Below are 12,542 nucleotides of genomic sequence, written 5' to 3' on the forward strand. Positions count from 1 at the left end.
CATCCCAAACATTTCTAGCTAGGCGGCAGAGAGAAATGACCAAGAATGATTCAGTTCAGTTCAACACTCGTTTGCTGAAGACCTTCTGCCAGCAGGCTCTGTGTCAGGTGCTGGGGATATAAAAATTACTAAGACCAAGTCCATGCCCTTAAGGGGAAACCCAGTTCTACTGGAGGAAACAGGCATGGCAACACATCAGAAAGTAGTGTGTCCAAGCATTCACCTGTCACTTACCAGCTGAGAGAATTTGAATATGTGCCCTGCCAAAATCTCATGTTGGATTATCATCCCCCGTGTTGAAGGTGGGGTCTTGTAGGAGGTGACTGGCGCACGGGAGTGGATTTCTCATAAATGGTTTAGCCCCAACCCCTGGATGCTGTCCTCACAAAAGTGAGTTCATTCTAGTGAGATCTGGTCGTTTCAAAGTGTCTGGCACCTCTCCCTCCCTTGCTCCTGTCTTGCCATGTGATATGCCTGCTTCGACTTTGCACTCCATCAAGATTGGAAGCATCCTTAGGCCTCCCCAGAAGCAGTTGTCGCTATGCTTCCTGTATAGCCGGCAGAACCGTGAGCCAATAATACCTGTTTTCTTACAAATGACTCAGTCTCAGGAGTGCAAGAATGGTCTAGCACACCAGCTATGTGGCTTGCACAAATCCTTTAACCCCAGTTTCATCATCCATAAAATGAGGATAATAATAACCACTAGCAAGACTGTTGTGAACATTCTAGAAATAATGTTAAAAGTGCCTAGCTCACCACCTGGCCTATAGTAATTCAGCAGCTCTCAACTTGAGAACAAGACACACATTAGAATCTAGGTGGCAAGAGGTGGGTATTTCTAACTAGTCCCAGCCTACCTCCCACTCATATCCTGATTCCCCCGGAAGGATGTGCTTACCTCTTCTAAACTCATTACCCTGGACGAAGAAACACTATGTCCCATGCATAATATAAAGTGCGGGAGTGTGTTTTGCATGTGAATGGTGCATAGGTAGAATAAAGTTTGAGAATCACTCTGTAAGCATTCATCTCAGTTCAACACTTATAAAGCACCTACTGTGTGCCAGGCTCATAAAAAACTAATTTGGATTATTTCCACATAATGATAGAGGTATGTATAAAATGCTAAGAGAATATAACACAGGAGAAGGCACTCAGCCTGGGGGTCAGGAAGGCCCACGAGCCTTGGCAGTTACCTGGCCTAATAGGTGAGAAGGTCATCTTAGGAGAACAGAAAGGTATAAGTTGGCAATAGCATGGTGTGTTCAGGGAACTAGGATCCAAGCGTTAAACAGGGTCAAGGAATTGAATATCTGGGACAGGTAGACAAGGGCAAGTTCATGAAAGACATGCAAAGAAACCCACTTAATCCTGTGGGTGGTGAGAGCCGCAGAAGAGCATGACAGAAAGGAGACCCAGGTCCTTCTGTGCTCCAGGTCAGTATCTCTGAAAGCAGTTCCCAAGCTAAATTTCATGACGAAAGCACAGGCAGCCTCAGAGAGCTCAGCCTCCAGAGGAATTCATTCCTCAGGGGCAGTGTGCACTGCTCACTCAACTTTGCTTCTCAAGCACCCACCCGAGTCTGACCCCACTAGAGGCACTAGGTTCATTGTACAGAACGGATATTAATAAACTTCCTTATCCAGAACTTGTGCAATAGCCGAGCGTAGTGGCTTATGCCTGTAATTGCAATACTTTGGGAGGCCAAGGCAGGCAGATTGCTTGAGCCCAGGAGTTCGAGACCAGCCTGGTGAAGTCAACATGGTGAAGTCCCATCTCTATAAAACTACAAAAATTAGCCAGGCGTGGTGGTGCACGCCTGTGGTCCCAGCTACTAAGGAGGCTGAGGTGGGAGGATCTCGAGTCCAGGAGGTCAAGGCTGCAGTGAGCCATGATTGCACCATTACACTCCAGCCTGGGCAACGGAGTGAGACCCTGTCTCTAAAACAACAATACAAGAAACAGAACCTGTGCATTTTTAACATTATCTCCAACTATGGGATTCATTCAATTACAAAGTTTTATTAACCACCAAGTAGGGAGGGAAGATATAAACACAAATATAGTCAGGGCTTTACACAGGGAGACAGCTGGGAAATGCACCCTTAGGCAATTTTGTTGTGTGAACATCACAGAGTGCACTCACGGAAGCCTAGATGGTACAGCCTACAGCCTACAACACAAATAGGCTACAGTGTATAGCCCATTGCACCTAGGCTACAAACCTGTACAGCAAGTAACTGTACTGAATATCATAGCCACTTGTAACACGATGGTGAGTATTTGTGTATCTAAACAAATCTAAACATGAAAAAGGTACAGTATAAATACAGTATAAAAGATTAAAAATGATACATCCGTATAGGGCACTTACCAAAATGGCTGTTTCAGAACTCGAAGTTATTCTCGGTGAGTCAGTGAGTGAGTGGTGAGTGAATGTGAGGGACTAGGATATTATTGTCCACTACTGTAGCCTTTATAAACACAGTACACTTAGGCGACACTAAGTTTATTTTTAAAATAAAGTAATTGAACTATAACATGACAATGGCTACAGTGTCACTAGGTGAAAGGAATTTTTCAGCCCCATTAGAATCTGACGGGACCACCTTCATACATACAGTCGGTTTTTGACTGAAACATCCTTACCTAGCACGTGAATGTAATTGCAATGAAGTGAAAGATAAAGGTTATAGTTCTAGTGTATCCAGAGTGCTTCAGGAGATGAACTGTTAGGGAAAGCCAGAAAAGTCTCCACCATGGGAAAAATATTTGGCCTGGGTCTTGAAGGATAAATAGGAAGTCAGCACTCAGAGACAGGTGCCAGTGTTTTTCAGCCTGAGGCAGGGCGGTATGAGAGACAGCTGGAGAATGCGTGGTGAGAACTTACACTCACTGGGGACTAGATATAAGAATGCAGTGGACCTAGCACTGTGATTTTTCGACCTGGGTTACACATCAGAAACACCTAGGGAGCTTTTAAAACTTCCAGGGCCCAAACCACATTCCGAACCAATTAAATCAGGACGTCTGGGGCTAGGAGCCAGTCATCAGTACTTTTTTTTTTAAGCTCCCAAAGTGATTCCAATGTGCTGCCAAGTCTCAGAACTACTAGTCTAGAAAGGAGGGATAAGGATTTCCAGCAGCGCCAGAGGACCGGCCCTCCTGGTGACCCTGCGATCCTGGCACACACAACCCCCCTCCCCGCCGCCTGGGAGAAAGACCGGCCACACCACAGCCATCGGCTGTTTCCTGCTGCTCCTTTCCCCACACCAGCATTTTGCTCTGAAATAGTGGTTCTCAAAGTGTGGTCCCCAGGCTGTAGCATCAGCCTCAGGGGGAAGTTGTTAAAAATGCCAATTTCCCAGCCGCACCCTGGACCCACTCACCCAAAAACTCTGGGAGCCCAGCAACTGAGGCATGCTAAGGTTGGTGAGCCGCTGCTCTGGAACACTGATCCCTCCCAAACTGCAGCAAAGCAAGTGCCTGGGTGTGGCTCTGGCTGTGTAGGTGCTGCTAGAATCTGCCGGAGTCACTGATTGTCAGAAGAGATGCCGTGGGAGCTGGTTTGGGTGCCCCCACGTTGGTCGTCACCACCAGGCAGTGGCCTTTGGCCTGGAATAGAAGGTACCAGAGGGCTGATAGCTCAGTTTTTTATGGTACCAAGAAAAGACTTTCAGATTGGAGGTATGGGATTTTGTTTATTTTTTTAATCCTCTTTTAATACAAAGTGGCCCCTTGAAAGCAAACTTTCAAGATATTTCACATCAGAACTGGCCGGGAAATCCAGCATGTGGACAGACACGGATGTGCCATGTGCACTTTTCCGTCGGAGGAAGGGGGTAGGCTTGGGTGCTGGAGGGTGTTGCCTGGGGGCGGAGCGATAAGGAAGAAAGGGCACTGCTGGTTCACACCTCATCCATCCCCCCTCCCAGGCCCCAACCAGGCTGGAATTAAAGGACCCTGGGAGGAAAATACGGAAAGCAACAAAGGAAATGAGTTCCCCATATAGAAAGGGAAATTGCCGTTCCCCTTAAGGTTAGACTGGTCCGAATAAAGAGCTGCTGCGCCCTAGAGACCGCCTCTGCCGAAGCCCTGACGCTGGAGCTCTGTCGCCCTGGCAGAAAAACCGGGACTTTGTTGCAGCCGGAACCGGCCACGTCTTGATTCCACACTCCCTTGAGGAGCCAGCCAGCTCCACACTTACTCAAAGAATCCGAAGAGCACCAAGGGCATTCTCTGCCACACGACTGAAGAGAGCAAGCTGTCTGGGGGGTTCTCCACCTCTTTTCAACTCAACTATTCTGAGCTGAAGTACTAGACCCGTTTTGTCTTTCTTGTTTTTTTCCTGCTTCAGTAATCTGGAAAAATCCAGCAGGTCTGAAAAACTGTTGGACTTGACAGCGTGTGTGTATCGCCACCTGGTGGCCACAGCTTATCAAAACAGCTTCCTTCCGGGGCCCTTGTGGATGTACATCAAAGGCTCCGGCTTCCAGACAGGTACACATCCTGTTCTCATGCCCGGCTCACTTTCCCGTGGGAATGTCAGCCACTCTGATTTGCCTTGGCTGAAAACCTCCTGTCTTTGCATGGAAAAAAAACACAAATAGTATGAACAAGCAACAGAGTTTTCTTTCTCTCTTAAGTAACCAAGCATTTAAAATCTTCTAAAGCACACATTTCCCTAATTGAGAAAGGAAGTAGAAGAAAAATTTCTGGCTGAACTTACAAATCATAATAAATGGTCGGAAATACCTTCTCCCTTACCAAGATTCCTGGGGTCCTAGTGTAGAGGAGACTTCAGTTGCCCTTGACCCTACAATATCCTGACTAAAAGCCTGTTTCCAAGGTGATATTTGATAGACATGAAGGACCCGGGTGGAAAAGAAGGTGGTCTGGATGGCATGGCAAGCAGTGGAACACGCAGGCTATGAGGCATCAGGAGAAACCAGTTCTGGTCCTGGCACTGCTACCAACCTGCTGTGGGACCTTGGGAAGTTACCTAAACTTTGTGGATCCCAACGCACTAGATTCGTTAACTTCTTTCTACTTTTTCCCATAAATTCCATGTTTTTGAAAGATGTTGCCCACCAAAATGCATCTCTAAAATAGGAGCTTAATAAGCTTTCTGTCTTGAGGAATCAGACGTGTAAATGTCAGGCAGGCCTTCTGATGATCATGATGCAACCAGAGTTACCACAATGAGTCCATATCACAGAGAAAGGCAAAGACACTTGATCCTTTCTTAACCTGGTCTCCCATCCATGAATGACTTTTGTTAGGATTTCAGCATGTTGAAACCAACCCACAGACCCTAGTTACAACTTTCTCAGGCCCTGAGAGCGGGGGAATCCCAGTTTGGAAACCAACAAACTAGAAAATCTTGAGGGAAACTCTAGCTCTCATGAACTAAAACAGAGTAAAGATGGAAGACTGTGGTATGTACATGCAGGTAGAGTCTTGATTTGAGAAATGGCATTACCAGGAATTAGCATTTCAGAAATGCCAGCTCCGTGTCAGGATTTTTTTTATTTTATTATGTATATTTGTCATGGACAACATGTTTTGGAATATGTATACATTGTGGAATGGTTAAATAAAGCTAATTACATATACACGTGCTCACAAAGTTATCATTTTTGGGGGTGACTTAAAATCTCTCAGCGATTTTCAAAAATATATGTTATTAATTATAGTTGCAATGTTGTACGATAGATCTCTTAAACATGCATTCCTCTTGTCTAACTGAAATTTTATGTTCTTTGACCATCTTCCCAACTGCCCCCCAACAAGCCTGAAAGCCCTGGTAACCCCTAGTCTACTCTCTACGTCTATGAGTTCAACTTTTTAAGATTCCACATGTAAGTGAGATCATGCAGTATTTGTCTTTCGGTGTCTGTCTTATTTCACTTAGCATAATGTCCTTTGGGTTCATCTGGGTCACAAGCAACAGGATGTCCTCCATTTTAAAAGACTGAATAGTATTCCGTGGTATATTTTCTTTACCCAACCCCATTTTCTTTATTCATCCATCCGTTGATGAACACTTAGCTGGTTTCAAATCTTGGCTATTGTGAATAGTGCTGCAATGAACATGGCAGTACAGATAGCTCTTCAACATACCGATTTTATTTCCTTTGGATATATATACCCAGGAGTGGGATTGCTAGATCATATGGTAGTACTATTTTTAATTTTTTGAGGAACCTCCATACTGTTTTCCGCAATGGCTGTGTTAATTTACATTCCCAGCAGCAGTGCACAAGGCTTCCCTGTTCTCCACAACCTTGCTAGCATTTGTTGTCTTTCATATTTTTGATCACAGCATTCCAACAGGCGTGAGGTGATATCTCATTGTGGTTTTAATATGTATTTCGCTGATAGTTAGTGCAGAAGTTTTAAACACAGAATCACAGTTAGTCCTGACAATAAGCTCTAAAACACCCATGCAGATGAGGAAAGAACTGCAGGGAAGTTAAAGGTCTGCACCTTACAGCTGAGACCAGAACCAGGTCTGTATCATTTCAGAGCACATAATCTTTCAAAGGAACCTGACAAAATCACAGCAATTTTTAGGTTCACAGAGAACAGGCAAAAAACAAACAGACAGAAAGAAATGATAGTAATTTCCAAGTATGAACCAGTAATCCAAACTAAACATATTTTGTTGAATGAATATCCTGGATTCTACTATGTTTCTCCAAGTCCCCATCTTCTTAAAACATAGCATTTGGGGTTTAGTAGTTATTGATAAATCTTTTGCATATCTATGCACTGTTAATTCTTTTTACTACATATTATTTTATTGTAGTAAAGCCAATTTTCTGACATTTATCTGAAAGCAAACTGTGAAGTACTTCCATTCTACTTCCTGGTGATTTTCAGTGACCTGGTGCCATTTGAATGTATGTGTCCTCCAAAATTCATATGTTGAAACTTAAACATATTGATACGACATAATCAATGTACAATGCTACTGATTTAATTTCTAGTTCCCTCCAAAATTCATGCTGAACTTAACATATTGATTTAATATAATCCATAAAGCAAAATATACTTGATTTCGAATTGCTTAGGTCTCCAAAATTCATATGTTGAAACTTAAACATATTGATTTAATACAATCAATGTACAAATACATTGATTTGAATGTTTGTGTCCTCCAAAATTCATATGTTGAAACTTAAACATATTGATTTAATACAATCAATGTACAAATACATTGATTTGAATGTTTGTGTCCTCTAAAATTCATATGTTGTTCTTAAAGATATTATTGATTTCAATACAATCAATGGCCAAATACAGCCGATTTTGAATGTTTAGTTCCTCTAAAACAGCCCAACAATACATTATTCACACACCACTTAAATGCGTCCCAAAATTATGTTGGAAACTTAAACGTATTGATTTAATAATACAATCAATGTACAAATACATTGATTTGAATGTTTGTGTACTCCAAAATTCACATGTTGAAACTTAAACGTATTGATTTAATACAATCAATGTACAAATACATTAATTTGAATCTATGTGTCCTCCAAAATTCATATGTTGAAACTTAAACATATTGATTTAATACAATCCATGCATAAATTATATTGATTTGAATTGTTTTAGTCTCTCCAAAATTATGTTGAAACTAAACATTATTTAATACAATCAATGTACAAATACATTGATTTGAATGTTTGTGTACTCCAAAATTCATATGTTGAAACTTAAAATATTCATTTAGACGCACATAATCAATGCACAAACAGATTTGAATGCATGTGTCCTCCAAAAATCTGCTATGTTGAAACTTTAAACGATTGATTTTATCATAATCCATGTACAAATACACGGACGAAATATGTGTACTCCAAAATTCATATGTTGAAACTTAAACCCCAAAGCAATGGTAGTAGAAGGTGGGGCATTTGGAAGGTGATTAGGTCATGAGGCCACCACCCTCATGTAAATGGATTTAGTGCCTTTATAAAAGGGCTGGAAGGAACTAGCTAGGCCCATTGCCCTTCCATCTCTTCTGCCACGTGAGGGCGCAGCGTTTATTCCTTCTGCTCTTCCACCTTTTCCACCATGAGAACACCAGAGATAATACCATATGTGGCCAGGCACGGTGGCTCACGCCTGTAATCCCAGCACTTTGGGAGGCCAAGGTGGACGATCACAAGGTCAGGAGATCGAGACCATCCTGGCCAACATGGTGAAACCCCATCTCTACTAAAAATGCAAAAATTAGCTGGGCGTGGTGGCACACTCCTGTAGTCCCAGCTACTCAGGAGGCTGAGGCAGGAGAATCGTTTGAACCCGCGAGGCAGAGGCTGCAGTGAGCGAAGATTGCACTGCTGTACTCCAGTCTGGCGACAGAGTAAGACTCCATCTCAAAAAAACAAAGAAACAAAAAAGAAAGCAAGAAAATACCATCTATAGGACAGGCCTTCACTAGACACCAAATCTACTGACGCTGTGATCTGGGACTTCCCAGCCTCCAGAACTATGAGAAATAAATTTCAATTGCTTATGAATTACCCAGTCTGTGGTATTTTGCTATAGCAGCAGGAACAGACTAAGACATTCAGGGTAATGTGTCATTTCAAGACATGAAAGCTCAGTTCTGTAATATTTTCTTCTCTTATTCCTTTAATAATTTTCTTCTACCCATCATCTGTTTTCTCTTTCTGAAACTTCTACCAGTTAAATATTAAACAACTCTGGTTTTTTTAACCTTTCTTGTCTATATTATGATTCAACTAGGATCAAAAGAGTATCTAATTAAACAGTAGCTTAAACAAATTAGGAGTTTATTTTTTTTCTCACACAAGAAGTCAAGAAGTCAATGGACCAGTGTTATTTCAGAGGCTCAGGAATGTCAGGGCCAAAATATCTGGAACTCTCTTGGTCTCTTACCCATGTCTACAAGATAGCTGCTGCAGCTCTATCCATCCCATCCCCATTCAAGGCAGAATGAAGGAAGAAGCAGAAGGAAGCAGAAAGGGGTGTAGTTGTATCAGAAGAATAAAGCCTTTCCAGAAATTTTCTACAGACTGAAACTTATGACTCCTTGACCAGAAATGTATCAAAAGGCAAATCTAATTACAGGAAAGTCTAAGAAAGGAAGTTTTAGTATCCCACCATGAAAGTGCAGGGAGGCAAGAGAAAGGAGGGTTGCAAAGAAGGAATGAGACAATCCAGTGCCCTATTTTCTTTCTTTCTTTTTTTTTTTCTCTGAGACAGAGTCTTGCTCTGTCCCCCAGGCTGGAGTGCAATGGTGCCATCTCAGCTTACTGCAACCTCCGCCTCCCAGGTTCAAGCAATTCTCTTGCCTCGGCCTCCGGAGTAGCTGGGATTATAGGCACCCACCACCACACCCAACTATTTTTTTTGTATTTTTAATAGAGACAGGGTTTCACCATGTTGGTCAGGCTGGTCTTGAACTCCTGACCTCAGATGATCCACCCACCTCAGCCTCCCAAAGTGCTGGGATTACAGGTATGAGTCACCGCACTGGGCCAGTGTCCTATTCTTATCTTTTTTTTTTTTTTTTTTTTTTACTACTTCATGCAAGAATTCCTCAATTTTGTCTTCTAAACTTTGTTGATTTTTTTTGTTTGTTTCTGCTATAATTATTTTAATTTATAAGAGTGCTTTCTTCTGATATTTTGTTTTTGTTGTTGTGTTGTTTTAATAGCTTCCCATCTTGTTTCATAGCTGTAATATCTTCTCATCTCTCTAAAGATATTTATAACTTCTCTTTAAGTCCATTTTGTTTTTTGCCTCTTCCTCATAATATTTTCTTTTTCTTCAAAATTGATAGCTCTCCCCACACATAGACATTTTGGCGTCTGTCTTCTATTTGGGTAGCGTCCCTCAAAAGTCTGATGATCTGGGCTGTTGATTTATACGTACATATGAGACACCAAGAAGTTGTTTGGAGGAGCTGTGTGATTAAATTAGTATTGTCCCCTGGCAGCATACAGAGTGATCAGGTGTTGAGCCAGCTCTTTCATGAGGCAGACCCCCACAACCAATGTCATTATGTGTGAGTATTTTCTCTGGACTTACTGAGTTTTTCCATTGATTTTCCACTCTGGTCTTCAATATAATGGAGTTGGAGACCAGGGTCCAAGCAGTAATTCCAGTGCCATAGTGGGAGCACGGAGGATGGTGAGAATCCTCTGAGTGGAAGACTCTGGTCAGTTTCTCCAGAGAAGGAACTTCTTGTTCTACAGCGGTTAGAGAAAGGTCATACTCTGGTGGTATGGATTAGAGGTCTAAAAGATCCTTTGAGAAACGGTCAAGTAATTTATCTGTCTTCATCTCCATGATCTTGTCCTCCTTTGCCCCTTCCACTGTATTGGTGTCTCCAATTTCAGAAGTTTTCAGGTATTCTGTTGAACAAATCTTTTGTTTCTCATCAATCTTCCCTTCCTGAGATACTTGGGTTTCAGCCTCCTCTGCTAAGTGAGTTATCATTCCTCAAACCACTTTTCATCTTCTTCACTCTTCTCTCCCTCCAATTCTCTCTGTCCTTATGAGTTTATGCCTTTTTAGTCCTTCATTGTAATTTTGGACAGGGAGGAAAGAGTAGGAATGAAGCTCAGATATATGGATGTATTGAATCTGCCATGCTAAACTGAAAGTCTATACATATTTGTTTAATATTTCCAATTTCACAACACATTTCCTCCAAAAAAAAACTTATGGAGCTTTTTATTATTAATGTGTCACTGACCTTCAGTTATAATCTATCTTAGCAAGGATATAGGCACATACCAGACTGAAAAGATTTGACAAACACTATTCTGAGAAACCCACATTTGGTCAACAATCAAAGGAAATAATTTGTTAAAAAGGAAGAAGATGAAACAAATCCAGATTGTGTTTGAGCTCTATAAGTCAAAGATACAGTTTGAAAAAGTAAACTCAAGTAATCCAATATTACAAGATCTAGATGGTCAGGATAAAGTGAGTTAGGCTTGCACATCAAAGAAATAGCTAGGCCACCACCAAAAATGTTTCCAGGTGAAATCAAGTTGCAAAATTGTATAAACAATCTTGAGATAATTAAGCAAAAGCAAATATATTTTCAGATGCTAAGGGCTGCAGAGGGAAAAAGAGCAACTCCGTATAGAGAAAATTAATATATTGGGGCTTATCTCCTAAGAATGGCTTGTGAAGCATAACTTTTTTTTTTTTTTTTTTTTTGAGAGTCTCACTCTTTCACCCAGGCTGGCTGGCGTGCAGTGGCATGATCTTGGCTAACTGCAACATCTGCCTCTTAGGTTCAAGCGATTCTCGTGCCTAAGCCTCCTGAGTAGCTAGAATTACAGGCACAAACCACCCCACCCAGCTAATTTTTGTAGTTTTAGTAGAGATGGGATTTCACCATGGTGGCCAGACTGGTCTCAAACTCCTGACCTCAAGTGATCCACCCACCTCAGCCTCCCAAAGTGCTGGGATTACAGGCACGAGTCACCATGCCCAGCCTGAAGCATACATTCGATCTAACAAGTCTTCTAGGTATTTGTTCTACAGACACAGTTACCCAAGTGCTGAATTGTATACATTCAAGGGTATTTATTTTGGAGTATTTTAAATCATAACACAAAATGGGAATATTCTATAAATCTTTCAATAAGGCCTGCCAGACCCATATATCCAGTAGCCATGGGAATGATATCTAAGCTGTGAGTGAAAACCAAAGGATTAAAAACATGGGCATCCAAGAGAAGGTCAGGGTTCAATACCAGCAGCGTCTTTGACACAGCAGTGAGCAAAGATTCATTGGTCTGTGCACCATTTTCAGCAGCTATACTCCAGGGTTGCTGGTGCTCACCATCTCTTCAATTCTCTGCCTGGTATTTAGAAACAAGGCTGACCTCTTTACAATGAATAATTCCCTGGTGCAGGCCACGAGCGGAGCCTGGACTTCCTCCTCCTTGTGGCAGTAAAGAGGAGCCTCTCCCCTCTCCTCTGGAATGATATCAGAGGAGCTTAGTAGAGACTCGAGATTTTCACTATTATCCGAAGGTTACAAGGCCACCCCCACCCTGATGTCAGTGGAGACTACCTAGAGAGACTCAAGGACCCATGGATCTATAACAAAAGATCTAACATTTATGTCATCAGACTTCCAAAATGAGAGAAGCAAAAAGACATAACTGAAAAAGTGTTCTCACAGAAATACAGTTGAAAACTTCCCAAATTTGCCAAGAGATGTAAATGTACAGTTTCAAGAGGCTGAGCAAACCCCCAAACATAACAAACCCAAAGAAATACCCACCAAGAGACATCATAATCAAATTTCTGAAAACTAAATACAAAGAAAAAATCTTGAAATCAGCCAGATAAAAACATGGCAGAAACAATTAAAATCGAAATAGATTTCTCATCATAAACCATGTATTCCAAAAGAAAGTGACAAAAGTATTTTTCAAGGCTGAATGAAAAGAACTGTCAATCCAGAGTCCTATACTCAACAAAAATATCCTGTGAGAATGAGGGGGAAATCACAATATTCTCAGATGAAG

General features: G+C 41.7%; 1 long non-coding RNA gene across 2 annotated transcripts in view; it reads right to left on the reverse strand.

Moving 5' to 3' along the window:
• The window catches only part of LOC108580897, an 85,080-nt gene that overhangs the window by 60,902 nt on the left and 11,636 nt on the right, over positions 1 to 12,542 (reverse strand). Inside the window, exon 1 of one of the 2 annotated variants that reach the window (XR_004176006.1) lies at positions 4,211 to 4,688. The exons of the other annotated variant lie outside the window; for it this stretch is intronic. This is a non-coding gene — a long non-coding RNA (uncharacterized LOC108580897). Of the gene's footprint in view, positions 1 to 4,210; positions 4,689 to 12,542 lie in introns of those variants that run through there. 2 annotated transcript variants of the gene reach the window in all.

The sequence above is a fragment of the Papio anubis genome, chromosome 9 (genome assembly GCF_008728515.1).
Source record: "Papio anubis isolate 15944 chromosome 9, Panubis1.0, whole genome shotgun sequence".
NCBI lineage: Eukaryota > Metazoa > Chordata > Mammalia > Primates > Cercopithecidae > Papio > Papio anubis.